Source organism: Channa argus, chromosome 14, assembly GCF_033026475.1.
Source record: "Channa argus isolate prfri chromosome 14, Channa argus male v1.0, whole genome shotgun sequence".
Taxonomy (NCBI): Eukaryota; Metazoa; Chordata; class Actinopteri; order Anabantiformes; family Channidae; genus Channa; species Channa argus.
The window spans coordinates 6,399,353-6,425,464 of record NC_090210.1 but is presented as its reverse complement, the minus strand read 5'-3'; positions in this window follow the sequence as shown (position 1 = coordinate 6,425,464).

The window sequence follows — 26,112 nt, the reverse complement described above, 5'->3', positions numbered from 1 at the left end:
GAACTTACTGCCAACCCTCAAACGGGGAATGTTTTTGTTTCAGTCTTTCTGAAATTACTATAAAAATCTTTTTTGGCTATGCTTTGATTGCTCTTTGGAACCTAAAAAATTGTGAATTTTTATTGAAATGTTAGGATCAAACCAAAAGCATCTCACTAAACTATTCATCCTACATTAGACTTTCATGACAATTTGCTGTGTTTTTCAAGCATTTTGACTTAATGCTGCTTCTGCTGAATTATGCATGAGCTATACCTTTATGCAAACTGACACTTTGCGCTCAACAATCAGGAGACTTCGGACAAGGGGAGCTTGGCTCGTCAAGGTATTTGGGGCAAAAAGGACAGAGCCACCCAAACGCTCTTTCCACATGAGCAGGTCCAAACCTTGGGTGAGCCCTACGCCTGCGGTCTCCTAACGGGATCAAGAACCGCAGCAAAGATTACATGGCCACCTCCCCTACACCTACCACACACTCTACCTGACAAATAGGATCATAATGTCTAAAAGGATAAAATGCTGAATATATGAGGAAGAAAATAAGAGGTGTGTGTGTGTGTGTGTGTGTGTGTGTGTGTGTGTGTTTGTGTGTATGTGACTGTGTGAACGAGTAAAGAGAATTGGGGGGTGGGGTGGGGATACAATGTAAAAAAAATGGTAGTACTTCAAAGGAATAACGAAGGATGCCTAAATGTGGTGACTAAATATGGTGGTCCAAATATACACACTTACGTTTATAATGTGTTATTGTAGGCTACAGTTCAATGCAGCTGAAGCTGCATGAAAACATGCTGATATATATATATATATATATATATATATATATATATATATATATATATATATATATATATATATATATATATATATATATATATATATATATATATATATATATATAAATTGTAAATAAACTGACATATACACCAAGTGCAAATAGAAAATGTCAGTAAATGTCTCTCTTAATGCACCTTCTACTTAGAATAATAGTGTGGGTATTAGTGCTGCAAAATTCATTGATTCAAAACATAAAATCCTAAATATTTTAAAATTCTGACTGAGTCGGTCTCTATCTCCTTTTTCCACACCCACACACATGTAACCAAACAATATGGACAAAATTCAAACATCACTATTGCTGGCTCATAAGACTCTAAAAACAAAAGTATCTGCAAACCTCCAGCCTCTTAAAGTTTGACCCAAACCTCTCCCTTAACTCCATAGATTTATTGTTTTACACAGAAGATTTAATTGAAAATAGGCAAACTGCTTGAGCACTTAGCAACATAATATTGAAGTGCACCACATCTGTGTTTAACATGCATGTGTTCTTGTTTAAAACGCAGGACTTACCTGCAGGATGACTGTAGCTCCTCTTGTCTGGTGTAAGTTTATCTTCACTGCAATGGAATGAACTTACTGGCATTTCCCTTTAAAGAGAAAACAGAAGACACTCAGCGGTAGCTCTAATTTTTATTAAACAGCAAACATTTCAGTACCTCACAAAGCAAAAATAGATTTATGTTGACCTTGCAGCTGACAGGAGTCTCTTAAACTAGTTATTTTGTCTTCACGATTTCCTTCTGTGCACTTCTCATTATTTTGCTTCACTGCAAAGTTAAATATGTTTTCTGTTGTGTGTACAGTAAATCATTTTTGATAAGAGTGTGTGTGGAGAGCCAAAAACGCTAGGCCAGGGAGTAAAATGATGGCATAGAGCATGCTTCATCTGGGTAATAATCGTAGTTGCTAAGCTACTAAAATACAGTATTGAGTATTGAAAATGTTGCCTACAAGTAAAAATTGTGTATAAATTCTGTAAATTATTACAGTGATGGAATTGAACATAAAGTTAGAGATTACACAGGCCCATAATATTCTAATTTCTGCTTTTCTTTACATCACAACAAAATGCAAAGAGGTATCTGTGCATATAGTGGCTCAAATTATAGGCCAGCTCTCACATCCATACGTCAACAAAAAGACCACCACACACACACCATCTAAGCTCTCTTGTTTAACGGCACACATCAAAAATTGTCAGTCATGGTCTAAATAGAGCATGCTGCGACTTCAGGGATATTCAGTCATCTCCAGGGCTTGCTGATTCTGCTCTAAGAATAGATCAAACTCTGAGCCGATGTCCTATTTTGCTCTTATCTAGCAGCCAAACACGAAAATAATCCACCCCGAGAAATACAAATTTGAACATATCTGCCATGTCTAACTGGGATTCAGCTTTGGTGATAAAAGCATGTTTGAAATAGGCTAAAGATGTTCATGTACAGTTCAGTTTTGTTCACTCTAAATGACTGATGCAGTGTGATGTTGATGTTTTATACCCTGCAGGTTCTGCTTGGATGGCAAAAAGGCAAAGCCATACTGTGTGACACTCACATGTTGTAAAGAAAAACAGTGTCTGTGGTGTTGTCAGGCATGTTAGCATTTAAGATCAATCCTATAATTAATCTCTATGCTCCACTTAGTCTTTGTCTTGAACCAAGTGAAATACACATGTATCTAATTATATATCATACTCCTATAAAAATTAATTACAGCCAGGGGACATCACTTAGCTTACAGCCCTACATGAAGGAAAAATACAGTCTCAGAGGAGTCAGGGAGTATACATTTGAAGTAGATCCATCTCTGTAGGATAAATTCATTCAGTGGAATTACAAACTTACGTTAAGGCGATACTAACTTGTATGGCTTCACCAATCGCCATAACCAACATGTGAGCTCTAAGAAAGCGATCTGCTGCTGGTACCAACACTGTCACGTGAGTCCTGAATTGACCAATCGCACGAATCCTTTAACTATTTCTGTCTCACCCCTCAAGATATTACTGTTAACGCCCACACAGTTATGTCAACTACTCGAGAGCACACACTTTGTGTTTTTAGTATGTTTCTCCACATGTTTCACTACCTTATGCTCTGAAGAAAAGCCTGTTTCATGATTCTCAATAGGCCCCAGCATCCCCGCGATGCCCAAAGCACGAGCCCGAGAAGCAGTTACAATCACGCCCTCAGAGACACCTATCTACCAAAGGTGAACAACGAACACGAAAATCATCCGTTCAAGATCAGTGGAGCCCCACTGAACACCCCCACTTCCCTTCTTCGGCAGGCAGCAGCAGTGTCCAGGCTCCCTCAGCATCAGTGCCTCCCGGTTCCTCGTGCTGCCGGTGCTGCTGCTGCTCCACGGCAGCATCTCCTGCTCCTCCATGCCGAGCAGTGAAGGACCCCCTGCTCCGAAGTGTTGGGCGTCAGTTCGTACTTTCGGTTCTCTAGCTTTATGAAATTAAAACTCATACAGCTAGATAACCAAAGACACAAACTAACCCTTCGTCTCTTAAAGGGGCCACCTCTCTGATGCGAGCAGAGAGGACAGAAGAAGGGAGAGAGCCTGCCTGTGGTCACAGTACACTGAGAGCCCCTTCACACAGACACGCACACACACGTATACAGCAAGAGAGAGCAGCGACCCAGCTGCTTAAAAAAGCTCATAATAGAGCTTTTACATTTTTCTTCATATGGACGTGAGATGTTAAATCAGGTAGTGTACCACACACAAATACATAAACGGGCACACATTTTGTTGCAACTTTGGAATAACTAATTAATAACAGTGATGAAATCAAGAAAACATCCTGTCGTCTACAAACAGTTTTGTTACACACTAATGCTTTAACACAATAAGCCCACCTCGTCCTTTCGCATACATATTGGAAATAATTTATTAGTGTATAAAGGTTAAATTTGTAGCCCGTGTTTTGTCAGTATTGAAGTTTACACTGCTGCAGATTTAAGCCATTATGTTACACCATCAGGCCTAACAGACAACCAAAGTTGCCATTACAAAACCTTCAATTGCCACAGTTTTTGGGAAGCACAAATCCAATGCACCTTCAAGAAGCACGGTATCGAACCACCAGCAGATTATAATACACAGAACGGCCATTCTACTTTATCTCTAGAACTATTTCCACATCAACCAGTCATATAAAGCCAGGATCACACTTACTTGCACATCAGGCTAACTCCACTTCACTATCCTCAAAATTCTCAATTATTTAAATTCCGCCGTGGATTATCCCTCTTTTATCAGTGTCAGGTCTGATCTCATCCAGTGTGAGAAAACAGTGCAGTAAAAGGCCAAGAAAATATACAGTCTACAGCGTGTCCTGTGTCTCTGTGGACTTGTATAGAACCAACACGGTGTCCTCACCCTCACACATGCGAGCTTCGAGTGATGAGTGCACGGAGTCCTCATGGTGAACAGAGAAGATAAACTCCGCCTCAGAGAGAGAGAGAGAGAGGGAGAGGGAGAATGAGAGAGAGAGAGAGAGAGAGAGAGAGAGAGAGAGAGGCGGGAATCTGGAAATATTAAAGCCAATTCGAAAAATGAACGCAGGTGTGTGTCAATCACGAGTTGATTATTTAAATTACACTCATTAGACAGGCCGTATAATACAGAGAGCAACGCGGAAAATATGTCTACAAGCAAATTGAGGATGATGCAAATGGGGATGGGCTGAGAGCAATGGCTGCATATATGAGAAATTAAACATTATTTTAGACTTATATTATTGTTTTTAATTAGGGAAAACCATTCAATTACTCTCGTATTTACTAAAGTTTACTAAAGACTTTTAATCCTGTTAAGATATGGCAATGGAGGCAAAAACATTATAAAAGCCATCTAATTTAATTAAGATTTCCGAGGCATCAACGCGTATTTTTTTTAAATGGTGGAGAGAATATCAGATAAATAAACTATTACCTATTAATAACCTGGAACTATACTAAAACTCTGTGAGACATTTAAAATATTTTATCACGGCCATTTCTCTTCTGTTGTGCATGTGTTGATATACAAAACTAAACATGTGATAAAATACATTTTTGGGTAGAGTAGATAAATAAGATCAATTAGATGGACCATATTTCCATTACCTGAGCGTATTATGGATGTTATAACCTACACATTTTGCCCCATCATTACGCTAGAGAATACCAATTATACCTACAATAACTTATATTCTCCACTCAATGCTTTTTTTTGGATTTAGAGACCCAATAAAGGAAGAGAAACGTTGCAAAGGCCACATTTTTATATAAAAAGCTTCACCGAGCTGAGAAATTCAGGGTTTCTGTTGCTTCTGTAGAAAAGGCCGCCCCTAGCCAGACCCTGATAGCATATTCAGGGAAACATCCAAACATCCAACCTTATCGACTGTGATATTATGATATGAGTGATATCTTAGCTCAGAAGATGAGATAATGAACACGATAACAATCACACTGTTTGATAAAAGAAGCTATAGGTAGAGACAAGACCCAAATAGCAACTTGCAATATCTCCCAAAGTTTGAAAGGATATTTAAAAAGGTCCTAGAATCTGAGTGTGTGTGTGTGTGTGTGTGTGTGTGTGGGTATACACAATAAAAGAGCATGGAGCATAGTGCTGTTTCCAAACGAAGCTTGCATCAGATAACGGTTACATATCTGATTATTGCGCATGGGCAATCTGTTTGTATCATGGAGGTGCAGCTCTCCTGTCAGGCTTAGGCGCAAGTCTGATTCTACTGTATGAATCCTATTCTACTCTACATCATTTATAAGTAGATCTAATCAGCTGTGGCCTCTGCTGCTGTTATCCTGTAATTTAACTGTAACACCACGTAGCAGGCTACTGATGTAGCGATTTAAGAAGAGCGTTCGCAATTCAATACAAATCATCGTTGCAAAATTAGCATGAGCGCGGTGTTCATTTTCATTGGACGCACATATAACTCAGGAGCATGCGCGACCAAGGCGTTGGACTACACGTGCATCCCCATATGGAATTTTCTTGCACACTACAGTCAATGTTGTATTCATTAATAAGTAGATATAATAATAATATAATAACTCCAGTGTTATGTAAATGAAAACATATCTGTTTTAGTAATATTCTACACTGGACCTAATATTTGTTGCCTACACTTAACAGGCTACATCCAATGTTTTAAATCAATAAAATAATATATTTGTATGTATGGCAGCATAAATGTTATACATTTTTCATAAAATTGAGAATATATTTTGGACATTTACTTTGTATTTCTTTGCCTGAAATATCCAACAAAAAGGAAGGTAATTCCTGGACAAATGAATGCAGGTTTAAAAGAATTTGCTGAAGAGTAGCCCGTGTGTCTGTGTGTGAGTGTGTATGTCCTCAGATTAATTTTCCCACAACCAAGTGACAGGGAAAATTCAACCCCCCCACCTACCCACCTCATCCCCTCCCACAAAAGAAAAAAGAGAGATAGAAGTCAACATCAAGTTCAACAACGTGCCAGAGAGACATTTACATGACAATCGGGTCTGGGGTCCTTGAGGTCCCCCCACCCCGTGCAACAGAGTCTGGCGTCAGCCCCGCTACACTTTCCCAGGCTCACAACAATATCTCCCTGCTGAACTCTGCACTCCAGCGCTGCCCGGGGCCTCTTCCTCCTCCACCATCTCCTCCTCCTCCTCCTGTACGACTACATGAATACTTATCACATAAGCACATGGCTCCGGGGTCTCATTAAATATCGCAGAGTTTGCATAATCTTTAGCTCAGGTTTACAGAATATTGTTCCATGCAAATAGGAAAAATGAGTTTAAATATAAGTAAGATTTTTCTAATGCTTTTAAGTCAGAGGCCATTACTGTAACCTACTAGAAACCTATTTATTACTAATATTTATTACTGTGTTGCACTTACAATATCTGACTTGACATTTGCAGAGTTTTACGAGGGCGATAAAACAATAGCTGAAGGAAGCAGATTTGAAACAATTTTAATCTTTGGGCTTTCGTAATCCATACTTAATCGGTCAACCAAATTACAAATTTATCTTATTAACTACAAAATAAAAAAGAGAGCAAAGCCTTAAATAATATCCATACTGTTGCATATTGATTTTGCATCTTTTTGTGAAAATGTTAAAGACTACTTACAAATCCCATGAGTTCAAAATAATAATCAGGTCCACATAGATCCCTCGGATGTAGAAAATATATAATTTTGTGAATTAGATTACAATTCCATAAGTGGATCCTTTTGCTTTTTGAAAAAAAGACCCGATATTTGGAGAGAGAAATGTCTGGTTTCCTGCGTGACAAAGGTTCACCTCAACGCCTGTTTTTGTTTTTTTTTAAAAAAACAACATTTTTCTTAAATTTATTTTGCTTGCAGGGTTAGCACACGCCTGCATGTAGAAAAATCTTCTCTTACCAGATAAAGCGGGTCAGACAGGGGTGTGAGAGCTGCGGCAACAGACCTCTAGAGAGGCGAGTGGAGGGAGGAGGATTATATGGAAGGAGGAGGAAAGAGGGAGAGGAGGGAATAGTGTCGGCTCAGGGCCTATCATATTTGTCAAACGGGCCCTATAATGTTTGTGGAGAATATACGGGAATGTAAAACAGCCTGAACATAGTTTACTGCTCATTTTATTGTGAAATAGCAGAGAATCACATTGACTAGCCCCGCTGCTGTTGGTCCAAAATGTGATGCGATGGTTATTAAGGTGAGTAATGAGCACCCTTAAGACCAGAATTAAAGACTAAAAAGTCCGTGGCTATTTACGTTAGGAAAACTAAACCAATAAAATAAGTAATTCTACAGAACTCAAACTGCCTGTTACAACCTCACACATTTAATATAGCATAAATGTAAATTTTACAACATTGGAAAGGGGAACCCACTTATAAGCTTGGGAGAGGTTTATTCTTCATTTTCCAGGACCAGTCATGTTATTTATTCTGTACTAGACTCAAACATCGATAATGTGATGGTGTCACAAAGCATACAAAACCATAGGGAAAAGCGAATATCACACGCAAAGAGGCTATTGTCTTGTTTTGGGATTTCAAAGGCTATGGGACCGTAGCAAAAATACCGAGAAATAATTCAAGGTCTTGTATGATAAGTCTAGCTACTTTATAATAATGTTTTCTGCATGTAAATGTGTTCACAGCCTATTTATGTTGTACCAATGATGAACAGTTCTGCTGTTTACACTGGAACAGTCTAATGCAGATTGGCAGATGCAGATCTTGTGTTATTCGGCCGTTTTTCCCACACTGTGGCTATTTGTGAAGCTGGTGAAAATAATTTTAACGAGTTTGATCTTTAAAAAAATGGTATGTTGCAAGCTCATGTCTCGTCAAAAGGTAGATGTGTAAACTGTATAAAAACACTGTACAAGAAAAATGGATCCAGTGCAGGACGAAACAGCGACACCCTTTGGTGAGAACAAACCAGATCCCACTGTAACGACACTACTAGTATAATGAAGAATATTTATTTATGCACAGGCTTTGAAACTAAGATGATTAAAGAAAGTAACATGAGAAACCTAAAACATATTTAGGACCAGCTAAAATCCATTGCCTACATTTAAATACATATAATATAATATAATATAATATAATATAATATAATATAATATAATATAATATAATATAATATAATATAATATAATATAATATAATATAATATTAAAGCTTTGAACTTAATCAGTACTTTGTTTCACGATATATTAGTGTGTAAAGCCCAGGTTACGTTTGGGAAATAAATATAGTTTGTTATCGGGGAGTTTAGATTAGTATATAAAATGTGATAACATGATAAGGCTGAAATAGAAAAAAACGGCTGTAGGATCTAAATGCTGGAGGCCACTAAAATCACTTTATATTAGGTAACATTAAAACACGTAAATGCACTTTTTATTTTAGTTTTATTAGACTAGTCAGATTGTAACCTGCTGAATTTCAACAGCATGTCTAGGACTGGGAACTTCAAAATTGATTGAAACTGCTTATTGTCTTTTATACTGCAAATTCTATGCTGTATTATTATTATTATCATCATCATTATTAACATTAGTATTTGTTGTTGTTATTGTTATATCGGCGCAAATAAAAACTATGTCAAGTGTGATGTGGTTTATTCACAAAGCTTACAAAATGGTATTTCTAATCTTTCTTATTACATAATGTCAGTCTGTATTAATAATGTATATTAACTAAAATGTTTATATTGTAATTTTTCCTTCACAGTGCTCCTGAGGCTAATACACCACTATTATTTTTATTCAGAACATTTTTACATGTAATTTTAAAAAACACAAATTCCTATTGTTACAAAATGTTCTCATATAAAAGATAATGTCTGTGTCTATAATTTAAGCTATGTGACATTTTCCTGAAATTAAGAAAAATGTTCAGCACATTCTCCTGTCTCCATTCGGTTTACATATCTAATACTAAAAAATGTCAAACGTGGTTAAATATGTTTAAATTATAAATCAATACATTTTCAAATTTATTTTGATATCTGAAAATAAAATTGCACTTTTTTCCCCTAACAAATATGCATTTTGTATGGTAAACTTTATTTAATTCCTGATACTGGATCAGACAAGTTATTCACACTTTAGAATAATGATGTGCTTCAATTATTGCACATGGGGACACACAGGGTAAATTAAATAAAGTGTATCTGACTCACATTAACTTTTCATGTAAAACAATTTTTTTCTGGTCATGTTATGTGCTACAATTGCATAAAACCAAATCCACGATGAACAATGTTATTTTTTTGAAACATTTTATTACATTAACTTGATTCTAGATTCTACCCTACTATTTTTACACATGCAAGATATATTTGAGAATTGTTTAAAAACAACATTGTTTTTAAATTTGATTTTAAATTTAAACACATACTAACCATCAGACAAAGTTCCATAGACCAGTACCTTTGTGAGCTTTTTTCCACACACAAAAAGTGAATAAGAAAGATCACTGACAGAATTATGATAATGTTTTATTTCTAGGCTGCGACCCCCTGTTTTTGGGTCAATGTATTAAATAAGAACTCACAGGCCTCTTGTTAAACAGAATGCATTCAAGCTAAAATCAAGGTAAAGCATCAGGCTCAAGTTGGCCTATGTAGAAACACGTTGAGTTATATAAGAAAAACACATAAAATTATAATACTGTTAATCTATTTATATGCATTCCTATTACGACCTAGTTTATTTGTGCACTTATTACAGTCTGGTTTGTAAAAAGCTAAAGGAATAGATGCCATAATGACACCTCTACAGTGTGATTTAGAAATCAGACTGTGTTTTTATTTTCAAGTTGTCAGACAAAACAAAAAAACTTGCTAAATGCAAGATTAAAAATGGAAATGTAATAAAGCAAATAGCTTATGAATAAATAGTAAAAAGCATTTAAAAAGAAAATATGATTCACATTTGTTCAATGTTATCTCTGAGAAATATATTTTAAAATAGTTATAGCCTAGAGATTAAGTTGGCTTTACTCTATAATTATCACCAAAAATGACCTCAAAGTAGCCTCTACGTTTATACAGCTATGTGCATGGAAGAAGGCTAATGTCTGAATTCTCCAGTTGCCTTTGTTATGTGCATTAGACAGTCAGGTTAATAAAACAAAATTACTGGCCATTAATCTTAAAAAAACAATAGTAAGTCTGTATCAAGCCAGCCCTGATTATTTTTGGCCAACAAGCAGTTACAAACTTTCAGAACCAACGTCAAAAACCACACAAAACTTAAAAGATGGTATCAAGCTAATATGATCAAAATAAACAAACCAGTAACAAGTGAAAACACAGAGAGAGGCATAACATAAAAACTTTACAATGTCACTATTGTGGTAGAAATCTCCACATGGTAAAAGTATAGAAGTTGCGTGCAATTGCTCAACCAAAAAACTGAGAACCTAACATTACTTCAAAGGTTTAGCAAAAGTTGTGTAAATGCGTATAAATTCAGAATGAAGTTCTTACCACAGCAGGCTCGCGCAGAGACCTGTTAATTCCTCCTCTGTCTGGTGTGAAAGAGGGACAACGAGCCCGAGCCCTGCTGCCTTCATTTGAAGCAGGCTGGGTTTTATGATAATCAGAGCTGACACCGACCTGTGCGCCATCAATGGAGCGGGGCGCCCTCGAGCCTGCGTTCCCACGAGCCGCATTCCTCCGGTCAAGTTCAAGCTCAAAGCGCGAGCCACCATTACCATGTGAGGCGTGCCGCGTGGCTAATTCCAAAAAGGCGCGCGCTCCCCGTCGTGTCACAGTTCGTCACAGTGTATTCAAATGCAGACAGTAAGATAGATCAACAATGAAACAAACAGCAGAGAAGAGGGGCGGCAGTTTGTGTCATTGTTACAAAAACCATAAACATGTCAACATAAGGCCACAAAAATAACATTTGCTTTTACATTTTTGGAGTATTTACTGAATATGGGCAAATAACGATAATAAGGACAATAATAAAAATAATAAGACATAACATATGTGTGTTTATAGCAGGAAAAGTGCAGGTGTGGTTAGAACACTAACACTGACACTGAGCACATCGCCCTCAGAGTCCCGGTATGGATTACCTGGTGGAACTGCATAATCAATACGTTTTTTTTCACCTGTGATTCTCTAAAACAAATGAAAAAATACTAGTTTTACGAGAGAAAAGTTCTGATTAATTTTGTTTCTCTAGGTTTTAGCGCATGAGATGCAGAATTGATCTACATTGCTTCCTTAACCCATAAGGAAACTAATGCATGAAAACTTTTTGAAAGCTTGATACTGGGGAGGCAGTTAACTCATCCCCCTGTAAAAAGGAAGGGGACTAAATGGTCAAAATGGACAAATAGTATTTGTTTTTATTATGTTTTCTTACTTATTGTCAGCAGTTTGTGCTTGTACCTGTTTATTGTCTTAGTTTGGTGGATTTTTTTTCCTTTCTTTTCTACTGTTCACGTGGAGAACAGCTTTAACAAAGCAACGAAATTTCCCTATGGGATCAATAAAGTTGTTTGCATCTTGAATCTGGATTTACTGCAGTAATGCATGTAGACATATAACAGTAATATTATATTCCTTTAATCCTTTAAATGCGCATCAGTTGTTGATTAACATTTTGTCTTAGAATCTGCAAGCAAATTTGCTTCAACCCTCAGTAAGAAACAACAACAGCATTAAAACATTGTGGTGTAGTTAAAACTTAAAGCAAGCATAAGTATTAACACGTGTTTTATGCTTTATCTGACTAAAATTCAAGTTTGTCTATATGTCATGGCTGCAAGGGGAGATAAAAGTTAAAAGTTGAAGAGTTTTGTTTGCAAACGGTAGAAACAATAACGGAATAAATTAGAGGAAATAAACATTTTGTTAATAAGTAGCAAACCAGGGATAGTTCAGATGTCATAGTTCATCTCTGTAACTTAAAGACAGAACTTGCTCTGGCTTGTTTTACATTTAAACTTTTAATATCACATTTAGATTAAAATCATACAATTTCTGACTTAATCATGCACATTTTACATTACATTTCACCTTTTCACCACAAAAATCTTGCACTTTACTGAAAAAATTCAGAAGTTTGTTACAGCAATTTATTTCTCCAATCTTACAGCTTATCTAGTCTCTTGCAATAAGTGTGAGGAAAAATACTGTCACCAATTTCTTCAATTTCAAAACCCCAACAACCATCTCCCCACAATTGCCCAGTAAATGCACAATTGCAGTAATGTCTTTAATTGCATTTTAATTTTAATTCCAACATGCTTTCCAACTATTGTATTTATTCTAATCTTCATGTTCATGTGAACATTTTACCATATTCACATGAACTGGTGTGAATCATATTCTTTCAGTATTAACTTTCAGACATTTCAGCCAACACCAGGTGTCTGTACAGCTGAGTGTGGCCTCAGTCTGAATTGGATGATTTGAGAAGCTGAAGATTCTCACATGCATAATGTGTGAGTGTGATGTGTCTAGCCAGAGTATAATTGCCTGGCTCAGCCGCAGACAGCCCCACCCCACCTCCCCATGTTCCTGCATTTGAGGTCCCATAAAACAGTGTCTGGCTTGCTGATCCCATGACCCCTGCAGGAATAAATCCCACACTCATGATTCGGACGGTGTGGTTCTGTCTGTGATTATGAAGTAGAGAGTTTTAGAGATTCAGAAGTTATTGCTTATTCATATTTAACCCACATTTTCATATCACACTTCAAAATGCTACTTTCCATTACGCTGTATAATTCCAATGCTTTATTTTACTTAAATATAAATATGTATTTAGACAGTGAGGATTATTCATCTGTATACATCTCAAGTGAATATGACTATGGTCAACAGAAAATACAGAAACAATAATTGGACCTTTAACCTTTGACCCAGCGTGTGGCTTTGTCATTGTTCCACATTTACAAGCCCATACACTTGTTCACTTGTCACCATTTTATAGAGCTATTTCCTTAGGCTTTATAGGTTGAACAATCTCATAAAGACATTTTACTCACAATTCTCAGTGTTCCTGCTGAGAAAAACAGGTTGTGAAGGGAAACATCTTATTATTATGTAATGACCACAAAGAGGGCTGGCTAGGTCAGGGGTGAGAGCCCTTGACTGCCCTCCTGAACCGCAGAGCGTGCCAGTGACCACTGGCCTGTTGATGAACTCATCACATCGTGGACAGTGCATCTTGTGACCTTTGGTGTCACTTGCTGGACAACAGATAAATGTGTCTTTAACCCAATCAGCACTGATCAGTTGACCAGTAGAGGGGAAAAAAACACAGAACCGCTGTTATTTCAGTTAATTGTTTTTGATATTAATGATCAAAACTGGCTCATAAAGCATGAAAATTAGTTGACACTTTTACTATTTTAACTTAAACCAGAGGGAAACAAAGCACATTGGGCCACAGTAACACACAATAAATAAAAAGGATTATAACACATCGTGTTTATTATTATAGTAGCCCTATGAAACATTAATAGCTAATGAAACAATTGTAATCTTAATGATATTTAATTGCATACCCAAAGTATGTGTTGGGAACAATACATATTTATATGTATTGTTCGAACCCCTGTACATGTCATACATAGAATAACAAGGTGGTAAATATGTATAGTAGCAGTGTGGTTTGAGCTTTCAGCCACATCCCATTTTCTTCATAAACTAAAGAAGTTTGTTCAGTTATAACAGACAGAGAAGAATAAAAAAAACTACATATAAAAACATATGTGAAATACACATGATGATAGTCAATAATGGTCAATAATTCATGCTCTGTTTCATAAAAACGTATATGTGCTCCTAAAATAATGCAGTAATAATGCAAAGGCTCAAACCACTGAGTAATTAGTGCTTCAAAAGGTTCAATAACTGTTTCCTTTAGATACTATATGACAGGTTTTCTTCCCTCACAGTGGTCAAAAGTGTTTTTTTTTTTTGGAGAAAAATACCTCTTACAAAACCTAAAACGATTAATGTCGAAATGTCCATAGTTATTACCAAGGTCTGGTTGTTCCAGATTCCTGGCATGGTACCACTTTGTCTTAAGGTTGGATGTATGTGAGGATGGGATGTAATCTCCCCCTAAGCCAACAGTGTAAGCCAGACACCCAGTCAGTCAGTGTCACGACAACATGTCAGAGAAAACACTGTTATGATTTAAAATATATAAAAAACACGAAGATAACTATGAAATTATAGTTTTATTTGAGCATCACTGATAGAAAACCACACCATTCATGAACAGTTTTGAATAGTCAAAGCCAGACTTGATTAAGAACATATTAGTGTGATGTGCCACTGCAAGACAGTCAGTTTCAAGCAGGATTTGGGCAGACACTGAGGGGCATTTGGTTGACATTACCCACCCCCAGGCCATCACACACTTTCACACACTCTGCAGGGCAGTCATTTTTCACACAGCCCTATGGGTCTGTGACAGGTCTGCTAGAGGGTCTGCCTCCATGTAAGGCGAACTGGCAGGACTGACAACTCTGTATAGCAACGTTAATTATGGGCATCTGCTTGGACGCCCCAGTCTGGGGGCCCTCCAAGGTCCCTGGCTGTTGCCATAGGGATGGTAGAGAACCGTTGGTGGTTTTGAGGGGCAGACAGAGAACACGTTATTCTCCTGAGGGGTGGCCAGACATGACCCCCCATGACTTGCCCCTTTTGATTTGGGTGGGAAACACTGAGCAGTCAGCCAAGAGAGAGACAAATCATTTCAGGTTCATTTTGTGGACTTTGGGTGAAGAGACTGACAAAAATGGCAGAAAGTAAAAACTGTTTGGGGTTTAGTTCAAGAATACTGAATTGTTGTGGAAGTAGGCGCTCCTGTTTGATGAGTCCTATATTTGTTTTTAGAAATAAATTCAGAATGTTACAGATTAGAGTTGCTTTTTTTATTGTCAACTTTTTAAATTTGAGCACACACACACACACACACACACACAAACACACACACACAAACACACACACACTCTCCAAATACTAAGCTACTTAAGCCACATACAAACACATGCAGGCACACACACACACCAAATACTAAGCAATTTACACCACATACAAACACATGCAGGCACACACACACACACACACACACACACTGGAGTGTCTGGACTGCTTTATTCCCACTTTGCATATATTAGCCAGTGTCTGTGTTCTGAAATGCATTGTGTTTTCCCACACCTCCCTATTTGATGTCTCTTTTGTCACACTGAATAAAAGAATGGGAGGTGGACAGCAGCACCAGCCCACAGAAGGACACAGCTACAGAGGCAGAGAGTGACCCCTGTTGGTCAAGATGTGAACAGTAGCACCAACTCTGAGGATCTTTTTGTGACTTCCAGATGTGAACAAAGCTCGTCAAATAATGTTTAGGATAAAAATAATATTTATAAATGTTCATATAATATGAATTTATAAAAATTAATAGAGTAGTACTAGTCATTCATTTTATTGAGAAAAATTGTTTAGTAAACTTTGTTTGATAAACATTATGTCATCATACCAATTTACATTATTATGGTATTATTTTAATTTATTTACCTACATTTGATTTAGATTATTGACCTACTGTATGTTACTGTAAGCAATTTCATGTATACCACAGCTTTCACATTCTTTACTTACTTAAAAGTGGGAACGTCACAGTAAATATAAGAAATGAAATCACCTTTAATACCTATAATGATTAACAATTTGCAAAAACGTTTGGTTACTTTAATCTCTAATACCACATCAAATTTGTTTGATTCATCATGTGTAGCTAAGTTATAACTATAATCAATTCTTCTGAAATAATATAAAATACTATAGTTAAAGTATAAACATTCCAAATTTGTTCCTTAGTACCGTACTTTAGGAAGTCAGTTACTTTGCTCTGCCAAAAAACAAAACCAAAATACTGTCTTAGTTTTATGGTAATGTAAATATGGAAATTGTAAAATAAGTTTCTCTTTCATGTCAAAATCTATATATACAACCACCATTAACCATGACAAATATTACATTTAACAACAATTGGAAACAATAAAATAAATCCTATACATGTTGAGAAAACACAAAATGTTTTATTTATGAATTACATAAATTTCCATTAGAGCCACAGAAACAATTTATATTCAGAGTCTGGATTTTTGACTTCAGCTGGACACTAATTACGTTTCACTCCTGTGTAATTTTGGGTGTGTGTGAAGATGAATGTGGAGTGCTAAGGGGAAACAGTTTTTAGTTCACTTCATGTGTGTTTCAGAAAATTCAAATGGTGCATGGAACAAATGCCACTATTTAATTATATGCATTTCTTTTCTTTCTGTTTATGAAAGATTAGGTTCGGAAACTGAACAAAAAAATGTAATTGTCTTCTTCTTTGTCGTCCTTGGGTAATTTTCCCCAGGCCCATGCAGCTCGGAGGTGTTTCTACTTTATTTCCTATCTAATATCTTCTTTCCTGCCAAGGTGGCAAAGTGTTATTCTGCTCTTTTTCTGCCAGACTACTGATTATATGTAAAAATTAATCCAAAACAGACTTGTTTGTGATGAATACATGGGAAACAAATTGTTTTCTTCAGATTTCTATTGATTTTACAACACTTTGTTAAATATTACATTTTATAATCTTTTCCCAATTGTTATTCAAGTACTTTGTAACCAGCAAGTTAGCTTGGACAATTAAGTGTCATGTGACACTCATGATATCCACTAGATGGCCCTAGAACATCACTGTCAGAGCTGATAAATACCATCCTGACTTTTGTCCCTCTACTTGGTTTGAGTCTCATGTGTAAGATAAAATAGATTAAAACTATATGGCCTTTCACGTTCTCTTTAGAGTGTAAAGGCACAGGAGAGCCTTTTGGCTTTCACTCCAAAAACTTATATCACAGACTTAATTCAGCCTGCAGTGTCACCAAGAAGTCTTCGTTGTCAGGGGTATTACAAAGGTTTGAGAAGCCTTGCTCATCACTTTCTGTCTGCCAGATGAGTCAAACCAACTCTGAGGTGTAATTTAGTGGAACACCGAGGACAAGCGGCAGCAACTTGGTGCCCTTCAAGAAAGTTCCAAACATTTATTAGCACAGAAGTGACAGCAGGGAGAAAGACAGGGAGCTGTGGATGTGAGGAACAGTTACAGCTGCAAAGCAGTGATGAGACCATTAGCGGCACAGTGCTATGGAGGGAGGAGACATGGGGCAAAAGGAGGCGACCTGATATCAGAACTCAGAGAAAGTCACAGTTCAGCACAGTTGAGCTCTCCTGAGGCTGGCCAGGTTTCAATTAGACCGACCTTTTTACCCAGGAGGTTAAAGACTAGCCCCGCGCTGTTGATCAATGTGGTTGTTAGCCAGCTGGCCAAGTATGTGAGTGTGTATATATGTGTGTGTAGGAAGGTGTACAAGCTTTAAACCTACAAATCAATAAAATATGTGACGGAATAAATGTGTATGCACTGTTCCTCTGCTTCAAGGTATCTGTCAAGGACAAAAACATTAGTGTGAAGCATGGATATTCATGCTGCTGAAGAATTTACAGGCCTGCCTGTATAATGCTCACACAACATGTCCCCCTCACCTTGCCAGACAGAAAGCAACAACACAAGACAGACAGAGGAAAAAAGATGTTCAGAATTTAGTAGACAAATGAAGGATGATCACGTTGCACTGTGTGACAATGAGGCATGAAGGGCAGATTTTATTAGCTTTAAACAGAGCTGAGCTATCTCTTATATTGTATAGTTAGCTTGTGCCGAGCTAACTAGGTGATGGCTGTAGTTTAACATTTAGCCAACAGACAGGAGATGTAACAAATTCCAAACAAAGCTTGCACATGTTCTACTTACATCTCTATAGTCAATATTTATTAATGATGCCAACAATGTAACCGGATGAAAGGGTTCTGATGAACCTAGAGAGAATTCATACATGCGTGTGCAGCTTCCCTCAGCTTTACAAGGTTTTTGTTTTACTTTTATAGCTCTATTAGCATTGTTTGTGGTCACTTGAGGCTAAAAACCTCTGCAGCTGCTGTTCAAAACCAAATAGCAGACAGAAGCAGTTAGCAGCTAGTGAGTGGACACATATTTGCCTCAGGCCTGAAGCCTAGAATAGAGCTGAAAGACAGTGAATTTTGGATCTGATGCTTACCAGGTGCCCAGAGACTCCAAATGAATGATAATGTTGATGTAAATGAACATATGGTAGCAACTATGCTTACCTTGGATTTATCAGCGCTATGACCGAAAGGAAGGACAATCTGTCAATCTGTATAAGACCATATACCAATAAAGTGGACTCCTTTAATATGGGCCTTCAAGTATTTCCAATGGAGATTTGTGCCCTAAGAAATATGCTGGATTCAAACTGTGTTAATGTTCTGTGAAGCCAAATGTGTTGTAATTATAAAAAACAAACAGATGGACATTTTCATTAGAGGTGTTAAATGTGGGTGTGTGTGTGTAAAAGAGAGAGTGAAGCACACAAAGACAGAGTTTATTTACATACGTTTTCAGGGTTACGTTTCAGGTTTAGTGAGAAAAAATTAACCCAAATCACCAACAAGTTTTAAGCCTCTACATTAAGCCCTTTTTGTTATTGTGTTCTATTTTATATAAAGCACACTATTAATCTCTGTTAAATACTGTAAAATTAATTAAAAAACATTGGAAAGTATGTAATTTGATATGAACAATGGTTCATATTTTTAAATTTAGTCGGGCAGGCTAGTGAAAAGGCATTAGGCTTCATGAGTTGCTCACTCTGTTCTGAAATATGCTCCCTGAACATACTGGGGTTGGTCAACACAGAGAGAAAGTGAAACATGTTTTGAGGGATTTTCTTTCAAACAAATTAGGCTGAACAAAAAAGAAAACAGATAGAAGATTGTGGTGATGAAACAGGGTTAAAAGTGGAGTTAAGTAGGTTAAGGAGTGAGTCTGCACATCTACTTTTCATTTAGTCAGACTCCCCTTAGTGTCACGGAGGCAGAGTGAGGCAATAAGACTGAAACACACACTATTTTCAGGACAACTAGGGCAAATCTCACCTGCAGCAAGGAAGAAATAAAGAGCTCACCTACTTGTTTAGTTTTTTCATTATGTTACAGAGTTATGATGGAATATAACTGAGTTTCAGGACAGAGGAGTAGAGTCATGCATAGTAGAAGCGAGGAAAACACGTATGATGTTGACCTATACAAGCTGTTTATATATAGTTATTGTAGCTGTGGTTTAACGGTTATGTCTGTGTTGAGAGCTAAAATCTACTGACCTGGTCTGTGATTGTGCTGATTCAGCATTCAGTTGTCAGGTCAGTCTCTTTTCAACCTGGCATCCTGTTCTTAATAAAAATATTGTTTATTTACAAAATAGATTAATCTTAGAAAGCTCTTAAATGAGCCTAAAGTCATAGTCCAGACCATACTTTAGCTTTAGGCAAACAATTGATGGTAACCAGCTAATTGATCAGTGATGGATGTTAATGGTCAATTAATGGGTGACCATTGTTAATGCAACCACAATGGATATGCCAGTGTCTTCTTGTGCCAGTCCCATTTCTGGATAAACGCAGAGGGTGGTGTCATGGAGGCCATCTGATGTAAAACACATGCCAAATTAAACATGCAAATCATTACTCCCACACTGTATCTGACTTTCATACTGGATCGGTCGGGCCCAGGTTAACAAAGACCGCCACCAGTGCTGTTGAACTACAGGGTACCGGTGGAAATTGGGCTACTGTTGGTCGAAGAAGGAGAGGAGGAATGAGACTTCATAGGCAGAGAGAGAAGAGGAAAGCTAAGAATGTAGGACTGACAGTAGGGACTTTAAATGCTGGACTATGACAGTGAAGGCTAGAGAGTTGATTGACATGATGCAGAGAAGGAAGGTGCATATACTGTGTGTCCAGGAGACAAGGTGGGAATGTAGCAAGGCTCGAAGCGTAGGAACAGGGTTCAAGTTGTTTTACCATGGGTTGGTAGGAAGAGAAATGGAGTAGGAGTTATCCTGAGAGAGAAGTTTGTGAGGAATGTTCTAGAGGTGAAAAGAGTATCAGGCAGGGTGAAGAGTCTGAAGCTGTAAAATTCAAGGCGTGATGATTAATGTTGTTAGTGGTTATGCCCCGCAGGTGGGATATGAGTTAGAAGAGAAGGAGAAAGTGAGTTAGATGAAGTGATGCAGAGCATCCCCAGAGGTGAGAGAGTGGTGATTGGTGCAGATTTCAATGGACATGTAGGTGAAGGGATTAGAGGTGATGAAAATGTGATGGGCAGGTTTGGTCTTTAGGACAGGAACGCAGAAGGACAGACGGTGGTAAACTTTGCGACCCCTGAAAGGGACAGCTGAAGGGAAAAAATAAGTTTGGATTTAAATTCTTCTGTTCACCTTGGTTCTGTCTCTTATTCGGCCAGTCTCATTTTTGTTTATGAAAAAACTAATACTACACCATACCGAGAAATAAATATAAATAAACTATATCTTTTGTAGTAAATAATAGTAGAATAAATTAGTTTTACAGCCAAGTAGACCAGAATAGAGCAGAGAGAAGTGTATGTGACAGAGTTAACACTGAGTAGGGTAGTGTACAGTAGAGTTCAAGTAGAATTACTGTATAACAGCAAAAAGAGTAGAGCACAGCTGCATATGCTGGAGTTCTGGTTTAAAGAGGTAGAGAGTACACAAACGAGTTTATGGGATTGATGATATCTTCCTGTGTATGAAATGTTAGTGAACATTATAAACCTCCATTCCTTGTGTGTTTGTATAGGCTTGTGGGTTTCTCTCCCTCTTCATACATGTGTGTGCGAGTAAAGGTAAGTGTAAGAGCTAAGCACTTTGACGGCGGAGCTTCCTGTCTTCAAAGCTGTGTGGTTTTTATCAGCTGCTGTGAAGAGAGCGGCTGCCATAAACACTGGATGAAAGAAGGAGGAGGAGAAAGATGAAGGTTGAGTGTGACACAGACCACAGATGCTGCACAAGAGAGCTCATTAAAGACTCACACACACACCAACAACCATTTTATATAATCTTTTATACCTACACACCCCAATCATGCATGATAATGCACACAATTAGACACAAAGACATGTGCAACATGAGCATCAATGTACACACAGACACACACACACAGACACAGACACACACGCACTCACAAACACACACACACACACACATACACAGCTGCTCCTCCACACATGACCTGAATTTTAACTGCCAAGGTAGATCAGTGCTTAATTAAGTATGCAAAGGTTTTTTTAGCGTGTTGTTGGGGGTCTGGAGATGTAAAAGCTGTCATCCAATCTGAATTAATAGCTCTCACACATTAGCTGAACTGTAAGACAGGCAGCATGTGCACACAAACATGCACCAACAAACTGAATCCAAAAATCAAAAAAGCAAATCAGAGATCAGGAATCCAAATAAAAGCTTCACCAAAAATAGCTTCATTTTGTTCCAAAAGCGTGGAGCTCAAACATTTCTATTAGCACTGTGAAACCATTTTTGATTTAGAGACTTCTGTTGTTTTCTCCCTCACCAAACTCTCTGTTTGCTAAAGGTCCCTCCACTGCTGTTTGTGATCTTTGTTCTTTAATATTTTTTCAGGCTGCCCATGTCCACTTCCCCTTTCCTTCCTATTATTTTTCTTGTATAATAGATCAACTTTTGAATAAACTTGTCACTCACATGCTCAATTTATTACAGTCAACTCAGCAGGGTTTTCTGGAGTTTTTAAACTTTGTCATGAAGATGGTCCAGTTATCATTATGTGACCACATAAATTTATTTCTTTTGGTACTGATTCAGGTAAAGACGCCCAGACTGTTTACCAAATACCAATTCAAAATCAGTGGTTTTCCTTTGTCCAAATTCATTTTACCGCCCATAACACACTGGAAACTGTTTTATCTATGATACTGAAAACTGATTGGTGGGTGAACTAACTGACACTGGACACACTCAATTTTATAATGTCTACCAAATGACTATTAAATGATGTAGAGTGGTCATTATATGGCACATACTTGAAGGTTAGTAGTTATTTGGGCCTGTAGCAGTCTGGTATTAATAGTTCATAATATTTACTGTATGTACTATAATGACAACTGAGAAAGTCATGGCTTCAAACGAACCAGCTTACTCATAGGATAAGTGGTTTAGTTACTGAATGCATGGACAAAAACAGAATCATAAATCGTTAACGTTATTGTAATTCATTGAAGATCTGCATAGTTGGCGTCTGATTTACTGTGATTTTACTGAAAGAAATACTTGGACAGCTGGTTGCGATGAAACTGGAGGTGAAAGGGGTGGAAGTGGACTGCACTAGAATGACAGCAGAATGACAGCAGACAGCAGCAGATAAAGGAACCAATTTTAGTTTGACAGCAACAAGATGACTGGCTAGTAGGCCAGCACTGACCAAAGTGAAAACTGTAAAGGGAGGCAAACAAGATGCAAGACACTTTTCTGAAGAGTCTACTGTTGTGCTGGCTGCTCGACGAGGCTGTAGTTTGAACCACAGTGGTGCGTCAGGTTAGATGCACACACGGATTTCAACATGTTAGCGTGAATCTCAACTTTTCACCATATGTTGGTGGAGCTAATTGTAGTCACAGTGATCACCAAGTCAGTAATATCCTGAGGGAAATACTAATGTCTAAACTACATTTTGTGGCGATCCACAGAGTAGCCAACAGGAATTTTTCAGTCTGGAGTAAAGTGGTTTCCTCTGACAGACTAACATAACAATAGAGTCAGCAGAGAGCACAGAGATTATCGTTCTGATTTATCTTTCACTATGATTTATTATGTTAAGCTTGAGTTTAGACATCTTTTCTTGTGGCAACTCATTGTTTTCAAGGTCAGGAATAAACATACACAGCATCCCAGTAGTCTATGGTTTAGGCAGAACTGCAATACCAATGATTCAACTCCTTTGTTGTACATCATATCCTTCTTTCTGCTCAAGTTTCTTGTGTTTCTGCACTTACTGTTAAATAAAGGATAAACAACATGTTACAGTAAAAATGTCATGTGCTTGGTGTCTCAGTAGCATAAAAGTCTGTCTTTCAAAAGACACAGCCCTTGCTTTACTTCTTAAAAGGAAGATCTGACAACTTCTGCAGTAAAACCACCGCAGACAACACAAAAAGTAAAGTATGCCTGTAATGACAATCTGCAAGGCAATTTATATCAAAAGACCCCATCAATTTCAGACAGAGAAGGAAAAATTAAGCCAAAGCAATCATCAAACCAGTGGGCCAGTGGTTAGACAGTATGGAAATAGTCCATGTGGTTAACATCGGTGCCCACCACGTCTCCACGACTTCCTTCACCACTGCCCCTGCAACCGCTCAGATGGAGTCTCTTGGCTCGGAAACACTTAAACACAGCGGGGTGGCAACACCAACACTAAACAATTGCCGCATCGGCACAAACCCAGTTCAGTTTAGATGTCTCTCAACTGGCAGATATCCTGTCTCAACTCGTTTAATGTGACCGACTGGCAACTATTTGATCTCTTTACATTTACAGCATCACAAGTAAACTAACCTCCGGAAAAACGAGTCTGCCGAGCAAATAATAAGCAAACACGAGAGCCTAGATACACCACACATCTGGACCAGCTAGCAGAATTCATGACGCTACTGAAAGCCTCATTACGCTCACTGTTTTCTATGGAGGGCAGCGTTTCTTACTTGGTAGTGTTGTTTTGTCGTGGTTAAGATGCTGTAATAGCTTTCCAGAGGTCATTTTTGTACCATCAACATTATCCAGCTTCCCATGGGTATTGTGTGTGTTCTCCATTGTGTGTGGATGGCTGCTCCCTTGCTGAAGAGTGATTGACATTGTTTGTCTGTTTGGCAAAGCACCTGACATTTCTAAAAGTCACAGCTCACATTAAGGTTGAGCCAAAGCTTTGTATGCGTATGTGTGTGTGTGTATGTGTGTGTGTGTGTTTTTGTACATGTGTGAGTTGGCATACATTGGTTGTAATATGTGTGTGTTGTGAAACTGTAATCCGACATTTATTTGATAATTTTTAAGAATAGTAAGTGACAGTGACCTGCAGTGTTAAATATTCATAATCCAGGCTATTTTGTCAATATTGCATCCAGACTGCTGCATCATTCAATTAAAAAAAAAAAGCAAAAAACAAGCATCTTATCCCACAGCGTCAGCAATAATGTGTTTTCCAGAGTGTTTTCATATGTTCAGCTCCCTGGTTCAGTTCCCTGTGGCCTTTGCAGTAAAACTCTCAGAATTGTTCGTCTCCTCCTCCTGTCGTATTGGGAGGGAATCGGAGATGCATTGAAAGCCAGATCAATCCCCCACTGCTCCGTTTGTCTTGGTTTTCCCCATCACTCTGTCAGTGATTATGGGGGCTTCGTCAACAAACTTTTCTGTATAAAGGCCTGCTTGTAAAATAAGCACAGTGCCTGCATTAGGAGCATCAGTGGCCTTAACCATTGGTAATGTTTCTCTGCATGTGTGGGGATTTGAGACAGTGATTTCAATTTGCATATATTTTCTCTTTCTGTCTCACAGAAGTATTATGAGACACATACAACATTGTATTTTGATGTCAGAAGGACCAAGCCAAGAGCTAACATTCGGAGCAGGATTCAAGGTAACTATGTTTAGACATTAAATACAATTAAAATGACAAAAATAAATTCCCTGAGGTATTGAGGTATTAAACAGCTTTTTTAATCTGAATTTTTGCATTCACAATGTGGATTTTGGAAGAAAGATTTTTTGTTGCGTTTGCTATTACTATGAAACAAAGAAAAGCACCAAGAGAGCAAAATGAGGTATTTAGATGCCTAAATAAACTAACATCTTCCAAGAAAATGTTTAGTAGGCTCAGGACTTGTTGTCACATCTAGTCACTCAGAGATGCACCCACACTCCAGCAGATTTATGTGCTGACAAAACACAAAGCTTTTGGATGAATCAGAGGTTCACTAATCTCATTTTTGCACTTACGTCATTGTCACTGCTGCAGATAACAACTTACAACAAATAATAAGACAATGTCCAGGAATTTCTGTAATATTTGTCCGAACATGAGAAAACAGTAGTGGACTTACAGGAAGAACCTTCTTTGTCTTATCCATGTGTTTCAACATAATGCATTCGTGAGGGTGAATACAGAACTTTTATCTACTCTGTAGAAGTCTGAATCAATTATCCAATCAATGCTAAAGTGTCAACATGAGAGTACATAACAAAATGAAATGGAACACAAAGCATTACATAACAGTTATATAAAAACCACACAGGTAAAAACACAGTATAAAATATAAAACAAAGATATAAAACGGTTCACAAAATATTAGAAACATTGAGAGTTAGGTTTTTAGCTTCAGACACGTATTTTTATTTATATTTTATATCACAAAAATCACACTTGAAATTTTCCATTTGAAAAAGTTTTTGGTTCTCATTTTCTGGATTTAAACCACTTGACCACTTTGTTCACTTGTGAAGTAGCAACATTCCTTTTACATATTTACAACCCAAACTGAAAAAATGTTAGGACCATGTGTAAAATAGAAACAGAATTTATTGGAAATCAGTTTTCAATGGTTTGAAAATCTCACCAAACCATATGTTATTCCCAATAAAACATAAACAACATATCAGATACTGAAACTGAGACATTTTAACATTTCACGGAAAATATTAGCTCATTTAGAATTTGATGGGAGCAACACATATTAAGAAAGTTG